A 17,088-nucleotide genomic window follows, 5' to 3' on the forward strand; every position below is an offset into this window, starting at 1 on the left:
AGAGGAGAGAGAAAGTATTTATTTTATGTTTAAATGTGGTGCGTTTTAGGGTGTAATACCCCTTTAAGATGGTCAAAAACTTGAAAGCACTATTTTGTAAGAGTAGGTATTTCTTTCTTTCTTTTTTTTTTGCGAATGGTGTATATCTCGGTTTGGAACTGAGCTCATGATGACATGTTTTCTAAATCCTCTGCCCTCCCTCGACACAGTTTTGAGGAGAAGTCTGCGCGGAGGGAAGAAAGAAAGAGAGACAGTGTATGTGAGTGTGGTCGAGGCAGCCGGTGGGAGATTAGCAGAGTTTTCTGCGAATGATCCTCGCCGACTGGCCAATCTGTTCAGCCGGGGCCTCGAATTCACGCAGACGGCGCGAGTAGTGACACCAACTGCTGCGACAGAAAGGGAGAGCGAGCAGGAAGTTCCATGGCACGCCGCCCCGTCACGTGACCGGTCCCCGACTTGGTCCCCATCCAGCCATCTGCTTTTTTTTTTTCCTTTCCCTTCTCTGTCGTTGCCCCCACTGCTGCTGCCGCTGTCGTCTCTGGTTCCTCCCCTCGCACACTGGGCGACACGCAGGTCACACGAGAGAATATCTGCAGAATTGTGACGAGACGCTTCGCTGGTTTGAAGCGGCGAGCGAGGACTCTGATGGTGGTTCGAAGAGAAAAACATCTTGTTGTATGAATATAAAGGTGTTTCTGCTCGTTCCAGTAAATCCGATGTTTTGCCTCATCCCAAGATAGCCGATAAAGCAGAGTAAGCACAGGAAACACAAACTTTTACTTTGAAAAAAACAGGAAGCAACTGGTTTTTCATTGGGCCTCATGAGGACGCACAGGCTAGCGCTGTTTAGCGGTGAAACGATCCATCGATCTGGATCAGGTTATCGATTCAGTGGTCTCTGATCCAAACTCACTGATGCAAAGTCAAAATCTCTAAGGCATGCATTTTGTTTCCAGAGTTCATATGTTCAGGAGGAAAATGGAAAAAAAAATCATGGAATATGCAAATAGCAACTTCCAGGCCTGGAAAAGTTTTGAAATATATAGTGATTTTGCATTTTCTGGTTGTGATAAACGTTGTAATTTTTGGTGATTTTTGAAGAAAACACACCTTCCAAACCAACGGGCCTGAGGGGTTTTTCGAGGGAATGTTTTCTTTTGAAATCACCAAATTATAAAGAAACACATGTGGAAGTACTCACACAAAGATATATTCAGTGATACATATAAAAAAAAAAACTTGTTATGGTTCATTGCATTAACAACAGTTTAGAGTGAAATGATGAAGATTAACACTATTTACTGGATTTTTTTTTCTTCCAAAATTTGTCATTTCCAATAGCTAAAAAAGGTTGCTAAAGGGTCTGGCCCATCTACATTTCCTTGTTTTAAAATTCAGCCCACTTATATTTGTTACTAATAAACCCTAAATCCATCATTTAGACATCTTTGGCTGACATCACAGACTCGACATTTATATTTCCCTACAGTCTTTAGCTCAAAGTGGATGCATAAAGTGCACGAAGCAAACTGACTTTTCAGTGAAAAATTACAACATGTGCAAAACTAAAATAACAGTCTTTAAAATCAATAAAAGTACAAGCGCACCAACTCCCATTAAAGCACGGAAACAGCAGCAGAAGTTGCAGGTGTCTCTGATGACAGCGGGTTAAACGCTCAGTCCCTCCTGTGAACTCTGATCTGCGCTGAGTCTGATCGAAACCTCTTCGCTCCGACACCCTGCGTCAGCGTTCAGCCGCCGATCTGCACCGTGCTAAATGGCGACGCTGTCGGCTCCACAGAATCCATATGGAATATTAAAAAAAAGTAAATGATTCAGCACAGATAAAACTGTAAGACAACAACCATAATTGCATTTCGATGTCAAGCCTCTTTGCGCGCCTTTCATATCCCGGATCATTTGCCTGCATCGCTTTGGAACAGAACTTGTTTCAAACGGCTGCCTTTCTCTCCAATATTGTGCTAATGCATTTAATTTAATGTTCGCAGACGCCGTAATTGGTATAATATTGCTCTATAATACATCGAAGGAAACCTTAGCATTAAGCACTAAATTGAAATTTTGAAGCGAACGCTGAAAACGACTGTGGGGGCAAAGAAACCCCATTAAATGTAATTTGTTCTGCATGGCTGTGGGGGTAATGGTTACCCAGACACTCCTTTATTAAGTCCAATAGGTAGAGAGGTAGCTCGGATTTGCTCTCACACATACACACACACACACACACACACACACACACACACACACACACACACACTCAGAGAGTCAGTGAAGGAATTCAAAGGTGTAAGCTGTTGCCTGCTGTTATTTCAGCACCAAAGGGAGCGTCGAGGATCTCTCAACACACACACACACACACACACACACACACACACACATTATAGATTAGATACACATGCCAGATGAACACACACACAAACACACACACTTTATTCTGGTCCCGTAATACCACTTGGATATCCAAGGTGAAGCTGGAGACAGATTGTAGGAAGAGGAGAAACAGGAGGGACCCAGAGGAAAAAGAGGGATTGTTGCAGAGTAGGAGGAAGACGAGCAGGAGAGGAGGCAAGAAGAAGATTAAAAGGAGGAGGTGAAAGAGGAAGGAGACAACTGAAGGGAGGGAGGAAGAGGAGGAAAAGAAAAGATGAAAAACAGGATGGAGGAGGGCCTGGGAAGAACAGAACAAGGAGAAAAGGAGGAGAGGACATAAAAAGATGGAAAAGAGGAAGGAGGAGGGCCAGAAAGAGAAAGAGGAAAGAAAAAGAAGAGAAAGACAGATGGGAAAGGCTGGGAGAGGAGAAAAAGTAATTTAAGGAGGAGAAAGAGGAAGAAGGAGACAACTGTGAAGGGGAGGACGATGAGGAGAAGAAACAAAGAAGGAGGAGGAAGATGAAGAGGCCAAAAGAGGAGGAAGACATAAAAAGTAATATGAGGAGGAAGAGAAAGGAAGAAGGAGATAACTGTGATGGGGAGGAGGAGAGGAAGATGAGGAAAAGAGAAGAGGAAAAACAGGAAAGAGGAGAGCAGACAGAGCGAGATGGGGAGGAAGAGGAGGGAGAAGGAAAGAGCTGGGAAAAGTGAGAGAACGAGGAAGGAGGGAAAGAAGAAAAAGAAAGGAAGATAAAAAGGGAAAGGAGAGGAGAGAGAGTGGAGGAAAAGAAAAGAGGAAGGAGGAGGACCTGGGAGAGAAAGAGGAGCAAAGTCAGAGCATGAGGAAGGTGAGGAGGCCAAGAGGAAGAAGAGGAGGAAGAAAGTAAGAGCCAGAAAGGAGAGGAGGACAAGGAGGAAGGAGGGCAACAAAAAGAGGAGGAGGAAGATGAGGAAAACAAAAGAGGAAAAAGAGGACAGAGGAGAAGAGAGAGGAGCAAGAGGAGGCTGAGGAGGCCAGGTGAAACAGAAAAGAGATGGGAAGAGCAGGAGAGGAGGAGGAGGGAGAGGAAGAGGACGGGAGGAAGAAGAGTAAAAAGGAGAGAGAGGAAAAAGGAGACGACTGTGATGAAAAGAAGGAGGAAAGGAAGATGAGAAGAAAGGAGAAAAAAGAGGAGGGAGGAGGACAGGAAAGAAACAAAGAAGAGAGGATGGAGATAAAGAGGAGCAAGGAAGGAGCAAGAGGAAGGCCAGGAGGAAGAGGAGAAAGAAAGAAAGAAAGAAAGAAAGAAAGAAAGAAAGAAAGAAAGAAAGAAAGAAAGAAAGAAAGAAAGAAAGAAAGAAAGAAAGAAAAAGAAAGAAAGAAAGAAAGAAAGTTGGGAAAAGCAGGGGAACGAGGAGAAAAGAGCACAAGAAAAGTAAGAAAGGAGGAGCAGAGGAAGATGAGGAAAAGACGAGAGAAAAAGGAGCAAGAACAAAATAATAGGAAGATGAGGAGGGCAGGAGGACAAAGAAAGAAAGCAGGAGAACGAGGAGGAGGAGAAAAAGTAAGGAAGGAAAAGGAGCATAAAATGGAAGAAAAAGGTGGGAAAAGGAGGACGATAAGGATAATGGAGAAAAGAAGAGAGAGGAGAAAAGAAAGGAGAAGAATAAGGAGGAGGAGGCAGGTAGACACGGAGGAAAAATGATGAAAAGAGGAGACAGAGGAAGAAAGGAGAGGGATTAAAGAGAAGAGGAGGAAGAGGGCTAAGAGGATGAAGGAGGATGAAGAAAAGGTGGACAGAAAAAGAGGTGGAGGAGGAGAAAAAGGAGGACAAAAAAGGCCACTGAAGAGGAAAAGAGAGAAATTAACAAAGCAAAAAGGAGGCGAGGAGAGAAAAGGAGGAGCAGGCGAAAGAAAAAGAGAAAGGGGGTGAAAAGGATTTAAAGGAGACGGGCGGAGAGGGGGACGAGTGAGTGAAGACTGAAATGAGGAGAGAGAAGGTGAAGAGGCAGGAGAGGAGACGAGGAGATCCCAGCGGAGGACGAGGAGATCAAACACGGACTCTAAGTCAAACTCCGCAGAGAGATCTTAAACCTCCTTTGTAATTGGAATTTAAAAAGTTAATACAAAGACGCTCCTCCACTAAGATGTCTTTAGCTGATAGAAAAAAGAAAAAAAAAACACGAGGAGGACTTTTTTCGTCCCCGCACTGATGTCTAAAGCTATCACTTCCTTTAAAGCAGGAAATTAAAGGAGATTTCTTCTTCTTTGGTGCCGGGATTGTTGAGAATGTTTGAGAAAACAAAAACAAGAACGTTTCGGAGGGACTTTCGGATACATAAAAGTTAACACATAAACACAATCTAATACATTTACTCGAGGATTCAGCCCACATTTTGAGGTACTAGTACTACACTTATGTATTTCTGTTTTATTGTACTTCTATTTCACCTGACAAAACCAAACAAACACAAAGCAGTAAGTATATATTCACAAAACTCCCAAATATATTCATAAATAAATAGATAATAAAAAATGCTACCCTATAACACACAAACGTTATCATCCAAAATACTCTAAATAATATATTATTGGATAGGTACAGTTTCAAACACTGTACTGTATTTATATTTCATTGCTTTCAAATCAATGAAAAAGTAGAAAACTGCAATTTTGTGACACTTACATAAGCTATGTAACTGTCAATGGTGTTAGTTTTTATATTTGTACCAAAAAAAATCAGTGTTTTTAAATTAATATATTTATATTAATTTTCCTATTTTTATGTGTTATGATATATTTTTTTAAATTTTTTTAATTTAAATTTATTTTTTTTCCTATTTGTTATTTCAATACATGGAGACTTTTAATATTTCTTTTTCTATTTTTACTATTTTTTTCTATTTTTATATATTTATTTTCTATTTGTTTATGTAGGACTTTTTCTGTATATTTTTATACATGTTTTAACAGTGTTATTTTTATTTTTGTATATTTTAAAGTGCTTTTAGTTTTTATATTTATTCATATATTTTTTCTATGTATTATTTTCATATTTCTATACTTTTTAGAATGTTTTTCTATTATTTTCTTGTTGTATATTTTTATGCATTTTTCAATATATTTGTTATTTAATTTGTTTTTATTTTTGTTTATATTTGTTTTTATATATATTTGTATATTTGTTTAGTATTTGTGGTTTTTTTTATATATTTGTAAAGCTCATATGAAGTCTCACTAAAATGTAAACATCTATGAGGCATTACATGTGTAATTTATGTAGACTATCATTATAGCATATTTATACTGTACTGTGTAAGTGTATTTGCTTATGATATATTATATAATATTACAGCAAATGAGTTTTTTAAATTTTGAAATTTAGGACCCCAGACCCCCTGAGACCTTTGCCCCCCTGCTGTGAACTTCAGGACTATGAGCTTGTTTAAATGTGAATCCTCATTAGTAAAATGAGTCTGCATGCACGTGAGTGACAGACAGCGGTGTGTATTTTTGAGGTGGAACAATTTACAGCGACATTTTTCCGCGTTTGACTCAGTATTTTTCACGCAGCTAAATTATTGAAGCTGCCAAACAAACATGCATTGAATATTAACTCCTATTGTAAAATGTTTTTTGTGGGTTTCGTGCGAGGCAGTGCGGTTTGGGGGAAGCAGCGTGCAGCAGTGGGAGCTGCAGAGTTTTTTGCTCGGCGGAGGAACAGATGGGAGAAACTCGCCAGGGGAGGATGAATTCCGGTCAAAAAGAAGGTGACAGCAGAGCGTGACCGCCAACATGTCCGCCACACACTTCTCCCTCTGTCTCCTCCTCGCTCCCTGTTCTCTGTCACTGCAGCTCCTTCCCTAATTTACCATCCATTTTTCTGTTTTCACATCCTTCTTTCTTCATCTCCCTCTTTTCTCCAACATCCGGGTGTTCGGAGCCTTCACACTCATCATATGACCACTGACATCTTGATAAGCAACAGGAGAACAGCAAGTATATATGAAAAATATATAAATGTGTGTGTGTGTGTGTGAGGGATATTTGGCTCTGGATATTTCAATATTTGCACAAGCCTTTTTATGGAAGTGTGCAGTTCACCCAAATGTGTCTTTTTCCATACGAAACTATCTGAGCTTCTCTTTTTTTGTTCATTTCTGATGAAGTTGGCCGCTTTCCAAACTCCTGAAAGTCAGATTTGCAAGGTTCTTTTTTTTTTTGTTTCTCATTTTGCTTATGAGCCGTTTCAGCGGCTTCTGGCCAGAAAAAACACACCGACCCAGCCCCCCACCCCACCCCCACCCCCACCACCACCTTCCCCCAAAAAGCGGCGGGAACTGTGGGCGATTAGGAGCCGACGCAGACCCCGAGACGTGACTTCTTCACCCGACGAGTTTGTGCGAGGCGGATCATTAGGAGTGAAAGACCGAGCAGACAAACTCCCAAACATTTAAATGACGTTGAAAGAAACATTCAGCACCGTGAAAGAAAGAAGTTCAGCCATCTGACTTTTAATTCCAGCGTTCGTCCGCCGTTAACATGAGTGACGGCGGCTCCTGATGGAGTGATTACCAGCATTAACGGGAACATTGTGGTGCTTTTTAAAGGAGATCAGGTAACAGAGTGACAGACCGGATCCTCCGTCTCAGAGAAGAATGGGACGAGTGTCGAGTGGGTGTGCGCGGAAACAAAGCGCGACTCAAGACGTGTTTGAAGGCTTTTCAAGTCCTGCCGACAGGTGTAGCCTTCACAACGAGTCCGCGTCCATCAATTTATGACAACCTTATTTTACTTTAGTTATTCAGCTTCACGCAGATTCCATTAATGGCTCTAATGTGAGAAGATTTCTCCTAATTTGAGTTATAAAAATGCATTTTTGTTTGTTTTTGTGCAAAATAGGAAATCATAACATACTGTATATAATGTATTCAGCAGTTTGCATTTACCTTTATCTATAGGGACAGTTTTCATGCATACATTTGGCAAGATTGTGTGTTTTTGTTTAATCTTGGCATTTCTAGCTCAGCTCCTACAATAAGTCTAAAATACTCTGTGGAAATTAAACTGTTACATTCAGACTGTTAAGTGCAAAAAATGCTCCACTGAAACTCATTCAAACTGACATTTTTGATCCCACAGCCATCAAAGCATTAAACATGCACTGTATTATTTCTGGGTGTCATTCCGCTTTTGTCTTCTTAATTTTTACTATTTTCCACCTGATTACATCACTTTTTGCCATATTTGGGACATTTTCTGATGTTTTTTTTATCTAAAAGCATAATGACAAAAACAGATTAAAAATCCAAAAATATTAATGAATATTTGACATTTATGATTAGGACTGATGTTGGTTAAAAAATCTACTCAATGAAAGTAGAAAAAAGTAGAAAGTAGAAGAAAGTAGAAAAAATATTTAATGGATAATATTTTTCAAGCGCATTTTGTGCACATACGAGTGTAATATCAGAGCGGGCCCCAAGTGTTAACCCTTGGAGTGTTATTTATATATATATATAAGTATACTGTATATACAGCCGTACTCAGCCGCTCACCATTTACCCGAAAAGACCAGAGGTACTGGTCCTTTTAAACCAACACAAACTGGCTTGATTTCTTTCAAAAAGAAGACGACAATGAGCAATGAAAGAACAAAGAACGGAAAAAATACTAAGAAATTTCAAAAAAATAAATGAAAATGACAAAAATGTCAAAATAAAAAAAGAGATAATTTTGAATAGAAAATTAATGTAGTAGTAAAAAAAAGTGTTTCTTTTTCTCCAGACATTTTCCCCTTTTCTTGCCAGTTTGCTCATTGCCTTTTTGTCATGTTTTTGAAAGAAATCGCACTATTTTGCTCACAGTTCAATGGTTCAAATACAAGAAAAGTGACGTCGCTCCATGTTTCAAAGGGAGTAAAACACGTCTAAATAGAATTTTTAAAATGGGTTATTATTTGCTTTTTGCTTATAATTTTCAAAAAGTCCTTCATGTTTGACATTCCCCAAACAAACAACACCAGCTCACAGATCCGAGCTACAGCGAGCGCTTCGCTTCAGTCGCTGCATGTCATACAGTGTGTGACACAAGAGGAGACAAAGTGAAAGCAGCCTCCCAGTACCATTCCCCACTCTGCACTTCACATGTGAATACCCAGCATGCATTAGGTGGCTGTGGGTAGGTGAGCCTCGGGCTAAATTACGGCTCTACGCTCAATTGTGTAGGAGGACAGTTTTTACCAGGCACCCAAGGGCCCACATAACCTCAGCTAAGGCTATTAATACAGTACAGAGAGTGAAATCATAAACCCTGTCCTGCAGGGACACATATGCACTCACACGTGCACGCTCGTGCGTGCACGTGCACAGAGACAAACAGAGGATAATGTCACACTTTCACATCTGGATATACATACGCACACATCCGGGTTACATCTATACACTCCTTTTATTTCCTTTAGGATATGTGCGGTTGGCATTTTTAATCCTTGCATATAATTCACCTTTGATTAGTTATTGATTCCATTTTAATTGCTTATTCCATAAATATTTCTCTTCTATCAGGGAGGAACTTGACCCGAAATGACTTGAAAGAGAATTACACATACATTATGAATATTTATTATTATTTGGAGTCTATTATAATGCCGTTGTTATTACTGGAGTTGTTGCAGTAAAGAGCAGAAGTGTCCTTTCATCATCCACAGACACATTTTGCATATCCTGCCCTCCGTATACGTGCAATCGCTCACACCGTGAGTTTGTTTATGTGCAATCTAAATTGCATTCATTTTTTTTGTGACTAAAGCCTCATACTTTACACAAATTGTGCATCAAAATCCCAAAAAAACACACGATCAGATGATATTCAACTCAAGGGCTGTTGAAACGTCCTAAAATCACATTAATATTATAGAATCCTAAAATAGACCGTAATCCTACAAGTGTCCTAAAAATCCTAAAATAGTCCTTAATCCTACAAATGTCCTAAAAAATCCTAAAATAGTCCTTAATCCTACAAACGGGCTAATTTCCTACAAATGTCAGAAAATCCTTAAAATGTCCTGAAATCCTAGAAACACTTTAATATTCTCAAAAATGTCCTTAAATGCCAGAAACATCCTCAAACTCTCTAAAGGTCCAAAAATCTGAAAAGATGTCCTAAAATCCTAGAAACATCCTAAAAGTCTAGAAACATCGTCAAATCAAGAAAACGTCCTCAAATCTGAGGTATGTCTAAAATCCCAGAAAAGTCCTAAAGTCTTAGACGTGTCCTAATTTAGTTTTTTAGGTCTTTATAAAGGGATGATACGAGTGCCATCTCTGCACACACACACACACACACACACACACACACACACACACACCCTCTCGCTCCCCTGAGCTTTAAACAGGCAAACTGAACACACACACTCCGATCCAAGAAAACAGACGCTGCTACGCGCCGACACATGCAAAACTGGGGAGCTGTTTTTTTAAGCATCACGTCTTTTTTTGCGTTACATGCACACACAAACATACACTCCACTTATCCAAAAACTCACACATATACATATTAGAGAGAAGTGGGTGGAGCTAAAGCAAAAAAAAGACAACAGAGAGTACGGAAAAGAGGAAGAGAAAGTGGAAGGTGGACTATTGCACATTTTTTTCTGTAAGACATTGATAACTTTTTCAGACTGCTGTTTTGTCACTTAGTTAAGATTTTTTAAAAATCAGGTCATTTTTATCTGCAAAGAACAGTTATTCATGCATCCATTTAAAATGACTAAATTAAGCGTCTGATTGGGTTTCTTTTTCTTTTGTGTTGCCGTGAAATACAAACTGAACTGTGGTTTTTACATGTTTAACCATTTAACTACAACTAACTAAATCTTCTCGAAAACTTTCCGTCCGTCAACGTCAGCAAATTGATCTTTTTATTATCAATTACTATTTTGGTCCAGCAGCAATTTTTTTACCTAAACCATAAATCGTTTACCGGACGTGCAGCTCAGAATTCACTCAAAGATAGAAATGTTTTTTGGTGCTCGTGTGCAAATTATGCTTGAATGAATGAACAATTTTCCAATCTGAACTTCATAATTACTACAATCAAGAGTTTCAAAGACAAAAATTAGTGCAACACCTGCAGGCGCAAACTAAAGGACAAAGACATCACAGCACGGCCCACACTGTTTGACTGACAGGTGATGTTTTGGACGTGTCTCTGTCCATCAGGTCTCTCTGTTCAGACTGTTTCTTTGTCTCTGCGGCCTTATGGCACCAGCAGCACATTTTGTTTTTTTCGTAGGGGGGAAGGGGGGAATAGAGCCACCAGAAAACACAGCCGCAAGCTAAAAGGAAAATAAGACACATTTTTGAAATTGGACTAGTGTGTGTGCGTGCGTGTGTGTGTGTGTGTGTGTGTGTGTGTGTGTGTGTGTGTTGAAGCTTTGCCACTAATGATACTGCTGACTTTCTGTCTCTTTACTCCCCATCTCTCTCTCTCTCACACACACACACACACACACACACACACACACACACACAGGTTTTACATATTTATACACACACACGTTGGCAATCAGAACGACTAATGATAAGACCGTCAATCTCCCGCTTTCTCTTTTTTTTTTAACTTACTTTTCTCTCTCTCACACACACACACACACACAAATGCTTGGGGCATTTTGGCGCCGCACCGTCACTCTGCCATACTGAAGAGGCAGGTGTTAATTACCGAGTGAAGCGGGCGCTAAAAAAGTGGTCGGCTCGGAGAAAGGAGGAGAAATTGGACACCCTCCCCGCGCACACACACCATCAGCACCTCACATCGCCGCCGCAGCCACGACAACACACCTTTGTTCCCCAATTAGAGGCCCTGCAACGCGCGACTCTTCATCTGTCGCCGTGGTGACGGCAGCTTAATCAGCGCAGCACAGGAGTCTGAAAGTGCACCGGAGAAGAAACTTTCATCAAGTGCGTTCACACTGAAACCTAAACTGGATCCAGATTTGATTTTTTCCCATAATCCAACACTGAGATACAACTTCTACCACTAGTACTGTGATCCAATAGTTTAACCATTTTTATGACTATTAGAGGTCATTCTTTACTTATTTCTTCACTTTTATATTTGGATTTATTTTGCTGTATTTTTTCTCTTGATCTATTGTATTGAAATGTATTGAAACTGACTGTTCATTATTCTCTTTATGTCTTATTTTTGTTTAAAACTGATGGCAGTGGACCCGTCGGAGACAATAAAGATGTTGGCAGTTTGAACAAAAAGCCGTTTTTCTGTATTCAGTGCAAGATTGATATGCTTCAATAAAACTATCCTGGAAAAATATAATTATCTAAAGTTTGATTTCAGCTCTTTGTTGACGAAATTTAACAGCCCTGCAAACTTTTACAGGTCTTTAAAGTTCAGATTTTTATAATTGCATTGTTTCTTTTACGTGCTCTTGTTATTCTTTCTTTTGTATTGTCATTTTTATATATTGGAGCGAACTCTCTTCCTCCCCTGCAAAAATCCACTTAGCTTTATTATTTCATGTCTTTACTGTCGTCTTTTCATCTTGCAAACAAATTATTATTATGATTCTTCTCTTAGTTGATCTAATGATCAACATGGCGACTGGTAGAAACAGTTGAAAACTGATTTTCAGGGTTCTCTAAAAGCCCTGATATATGTTATTAATCCTTTGCAACTTGAGTAAATTGGCTTGATTTCTTACAAAAACACAGGAAGAAGGCGAAGAGCAACTTTGGAAGAAATGACTCAAATCTAGCAAGAAAAAAAAACAGTACAAAGAATAGGTCTAAAATTATCAAACAAAAAAAATACAAACAAAAACAAAGAAGAAAAACAAAAAAAATGAGGAAATGACTTACAGTTTTTTTTTTTTTTAAAAAAAAAAAAGAAAAATAACTGCAAAATATAAAACTAGTTTTTTGAACATTTTTCTCTCTTTTTTTAAAAACAGCTTTCTAAATCTACAAATTTCTTGCAATTTACATGACACTTCTCTGCCATTTTTTAACCTATGATTTCAAAGTAAAAGCAATTTGCTAAGGGTTCAAAGGGTTCTGAATGCAGGACAAGAAAAATCATCCAGGTTTCAAAGGGTTAAAGATGACGACATGCATCAATATTTTCACTTTGCATTGAATATACTGGACAGTTGAATCGATATGTCAATCCAGATGGACGTACTCTTGCACTCCTACTCACAAATGCCACAGAAGAAGAACAATCTGTTTACAGAGCAGCCAACTGTGGGCTGAGAGCGTTTTTCACGTCAGGTTGTCTGAATAAAAAAGGACGACAGCAGACAGTCAAAAATACTGTCCTACACTGCGACGCTGAACACGTGATCAAATGTCTTCAGGATGCGTCATGAATTCTGGCAAATATTGCAGAACTGGATATATTAAAAGACAAGAACAGAAAACAAAAACATCTACAAAGAGTGTCACAATGTGGTTTTACACGCTGAAAACCACTTAAATTCCTTAACCTTTCACAACCTCGTCAACTGGCTTGATATCTTTTAAGAACATGGGAAGAAGGCAATGAGCAAGATAAAAAAGGAAGAAGTTATTTTAAAAATTGCAAGAAATTACTTAAAAAGTACAAGACAATTGTCTGAAAAATTGTACCTAATAAAAAGATAAGAAAAAGAAAAAATAAATAAAACAAGGTCAAGATTAGGAAAAGAAGTGCTTTAAAAAGTGTAATAATTCTTTAACACACTTTTAAATAATATTTTTGATAAATTTAAATATAGTTTGCTTTTCATAGCTTTTTTTGCATAGACATTTTTAAAAATAATTTTCTGAATCTACTTGGAATTGCATAACAGTTTTATCGAATTGCTCATTGCATTTTCCCCATGGGATTGCACCACTTTCCTAAAATTTCAACAGTTTGGGCACTCGTGAAAAGTGTCTGAAATCAGCACATGAAAAGTGACATTTCTCCAGGTTTTTAAAAGATTAAAGAACTTGATCGTGAGAAGTGTTGGAACAATCAACCAACTTCCAACATGCATCCTCTAATAAGAAATCCCCAAATTATTCCTGATAACCAAAAAAACTCACTTTAAAAAAGACATGTGGACAGAAAGCGATGCAACAGTTCTGCAAAATCAAAAACCGTTGCGACGGCACAATCTGTGTGGCTTTCTGCGTGTTTTTAGAGGATAAGAAGGAGCAGGAATCCCTGCAGCACGGTGTCATCCACTGAAATAGAGACAGAGGAGGAAAGGCAAGAAAGAAAAGACAATTTCGACCGGATATTCAATGTGGCATCACATATGGGACACATAAGCTCGGTTCTTTATGGGCTCTGTTTGTGTGTGTGTGAATTTCAAAGTAAAAGTCCCGGTGCATTTGAAGGTATGCAAAGCTGGCGACATGTGTAGCCATCATAAGGTCTGTGTCTATCTGTGTTTCATTTTCGGGGGGCGGAGGGGTTGTGGCAAGGAGACGGGCGCTTGGAGAGGGTGGAGTGTGTGTGAGTGTGTGTGCGTGTGTGTGTGTGTGTGTGTGTAAGGGGGGGATCTGAGGGCGCCACAGGTTTGAGGCAGATGGGCTCTGTGTCAGCCATGACAGGCGGCCAGGCTTCCTCGGCTTCCTCTGCACATTTTTGGAGCCCAGCACACACACTCACACACACACATGCACACACTTAAACACACACACCCCTCCCTCCACATCTCTCTGATCAGGTAAATCTGGGCACCCTGTGGAAAGTTCTGGGGGATAAATTTCGCCCGAGGCTGTGAGTTTTGTGACTCGGCCCCATCTGTCACAGATCTTCACCGGCCTCAGCTGCCAGGAGGGACCGCACCTCCTCCTCCACCGCCGCCACCTCCTGCTCCTCCTCTTCCTCGCTCAGAGAGAGAGAAAAACAAAGTGGAGGCGCGGGGGGAGATGCGTTGCTTGTGCAGTGATTAATTACGTAAAGATTACAGTCTGTTATGTGCCTGTGATGTGCAGAGCGGTATTTACCTGTGTTGCTCTGCTGCAGAGACAACAAGTGTACATGCAGACAGCAATCAAGGTACGAGTGAAAAAATATGAAACATGAATCAATCTGTACTGCAACAGCTCGGCTCTGGGGAGCTTTACGAGTCAAATCATTTTGGATTATAATAGCGAACGGCTTTTAGGAGTCGTAAAGGTGATTATTGTTGCATAGTGACGGAGCGTGATCCAACTGTAAGCTTCCTTTCATTGAGATGACAAGATGAATATTTAGAGATCTTTTTAAGTACATTTCTGCAGTTAATAAAATACAAACAGATATTTTCACAAGATGTTTTGAGAATTTGCAAATGAAGAAATAACTTTTGATGCAGATTTTGGTAATAAGGAAATTTTTTAAAAATCCAGTAACGACTAACATCATAGCACATATTCCTGTTGAAGCTGGAGCAACAGCATTATGTTTAAAGGAAGGCTAAATTACTAAACACTGGCTCTTCATCAAGAAAACCACCAAAAGTTACTGTACAGCACTGATATACAGCACAGGCATAAAGGTGTTCTTATAAAATATGTTCAATAATAGAAAACTAGAATTCCTCACCTTTATTATATAAGGTTATATAAGGAATTATTAGTTTCTTCTTCTTTTCTGTTTTTTAAGTTATATGCATGTTTAGGATGTTTCATTTACAAAACTAAAAGCCTTATATCATTTTTGCCGTTTGAAATGCTCTTTCTTTGAAGAATTTCCACCTCCTGAGTGTTTGTCTTTACAAACCAGTCAAGTTGCACTTACAGTTTAAATTTATGTCTATAAAAACATGGATGTTTTACACATATGTTCATCCCGGCAGCACGGACCATCTTTAGGATCAGCACATTGTCAAGGTGGACACCCAAGATTAGAGGGACCGATTCAGTATCTGACCAAATGTCTCCGCTCAACTGAAGTTGACCTTTGACCTTTTGGATATAAAATGTCATCATGTTATCATTATATCATATTAGACATATGTGTGAAATTTTGTCACAATCAGCATGTGGATTCTTGAGTTACGGCCAAAAACATGTTTTGTGAGGTCACAGTGACCAAATTCTAAATCAAGTTTATCACTGAGACCAAAGTGGACGTTTGTGCCAAATTTAGTTATTCCCTCAAAATGTTCTTCAGATTCACAAAAATGGGACAGATAAAAGCTCACAGTGACTTTGACCTTTCACCTTTGACCACCAAATTTCATCCAATTTATCATAACATCCAAGAGGACGTTTGTGCCAAATCTGAAAAAATTCCTTCAAGGGGTTCTTGAGATACCGTTCACAAGGACGGGATGTATGAACGGACAAACTGAAAACTACCTTCAGTCACGGCCGCCATAAAGGCAAAAACGAGATTTTTAAAAAATGTCATCCAGCAAAGCCAACAAGCAACTGGTTAATTAGTTTGTACTTTTCAGTAAACTAATGCTCAACGTATTGCATAAGAATTTGTTATTGCTGAATAATAAACAAGCTGCATGGTTTCATTCTGAAAAGTGGTCTGGGCTTTGCTCTTTAAAAACCCCAAAACACCAAAAAGACAAAGAGCACGACCTCAAAGTGAACGGCCACCGACTAAGTGCTGCATACCACAGAATAAACACGACACCCAGAGGATAAAGGATCAGCCTCCTGTTGTATAGTCGTATTGTAAACGTATCCATGCAAATATTTGTATGATGACAAAGCCCTCCAGCAGCACAGCGAGGGTTAACAGCGGCTCAGAGGAAATGCCTAATTCATCCTCTTTGGTTCGGTTCCTCTCCGAGCTATTTCCTGTTGCACGAGCCCTGAGAAGCACGGCCAGATCAGCGAGCATGAATCATCTCAATATAGACTGCTTTTATTTTTTTTCTTCTTACAGTTACATTTAGCTGCTCAGCTGACGCTTTAATCCAGAAAAAGATCAAATGTGCGCAGCAGAGGAAGAAGCTGAAATTCCACTGATGTCGGGAAGACGAGGAGCTAACGGTGTGGAGGTCAAAGGTCAGACTCACAGCCTTCAGAAAATGCATGTATGTTATAAATGATGGAGTGGGACAGAAACATGGGGATAGGATTTGGTATAAAAAGAGGAAGAGAAAAACCGGAGGAAAAACAAGTTCCCCATATCAATATTATAAAGTGAAATAAGTAAAAATAAATTTAAAGAAGTTAACTTTTAAAAAAGTATCACTATATGTCAGAAGTTGTATCCTTCAATAAAAGTGATTTTGAAAAGTGAAACGGCAATGATAAAATAATCAGGAAAACACGATAAAGATCAAACATCTTGGGACAGAATCATTTCTACACAAATAACGCTAAAAAACAGGCTTTTAGTAATCAAGTCGTCAGCTCACAGTGATCATTTTGGGTCTTTTCTAACAGTTATTCATTTTTTAAATACTTTACTGCCACAATACTTCCCCTACAGTCACCTGCTGCCTCCAGCTGGCTCCCTGAGGCTGCACCTGCATGCACGCTGAAATCATGATGGGAAAGGTGAAGTTCGTGTTTAACCCTTTGAATATAAATTGTCATAGCTTAATCAATATATCCTATTAGACGTCTGTGTGATTTTTTACTATAATTAGTGTAGGAATTCTTGAGATGTGGCCAAAAACAGGTTTCGGTATTTCACAGTGGCCTTTGACCTTTGAACAGGAAATTCTAATGACTTTATACTTAAGTCCAAGTGGATGTTTGTGCCAAATT

General features: G+C 39.2%; 1 protein-coding gene across 1 annotated transcript in view; it reads right to left on the minus strand.

Annotated features, from left to right (window-relative positions):
* LOC121962891 (uncharacterized) overlaps positions 1-17,088 on the minus strand; it is a 326,081-nt gene that overhangs the window by 230,735 nt on the left and 78,258 nt on the right. The window lies entirely within an intron of this gene.

This window comes from Plectropomus leopardus, chromosome 24 (genome assembly GCF_026936395.1).
Source record: "Plectropomus leopardus strain MGB_pleo_1.0 chromosome 24, ASM2693639v1, whole genome shotgun sequence".
NCBI lineage: Eukaryota > Metazoa > Chordata > Actinopteri > Perciformes > Serranidae > Plectropomus > Plectropomus leopardus.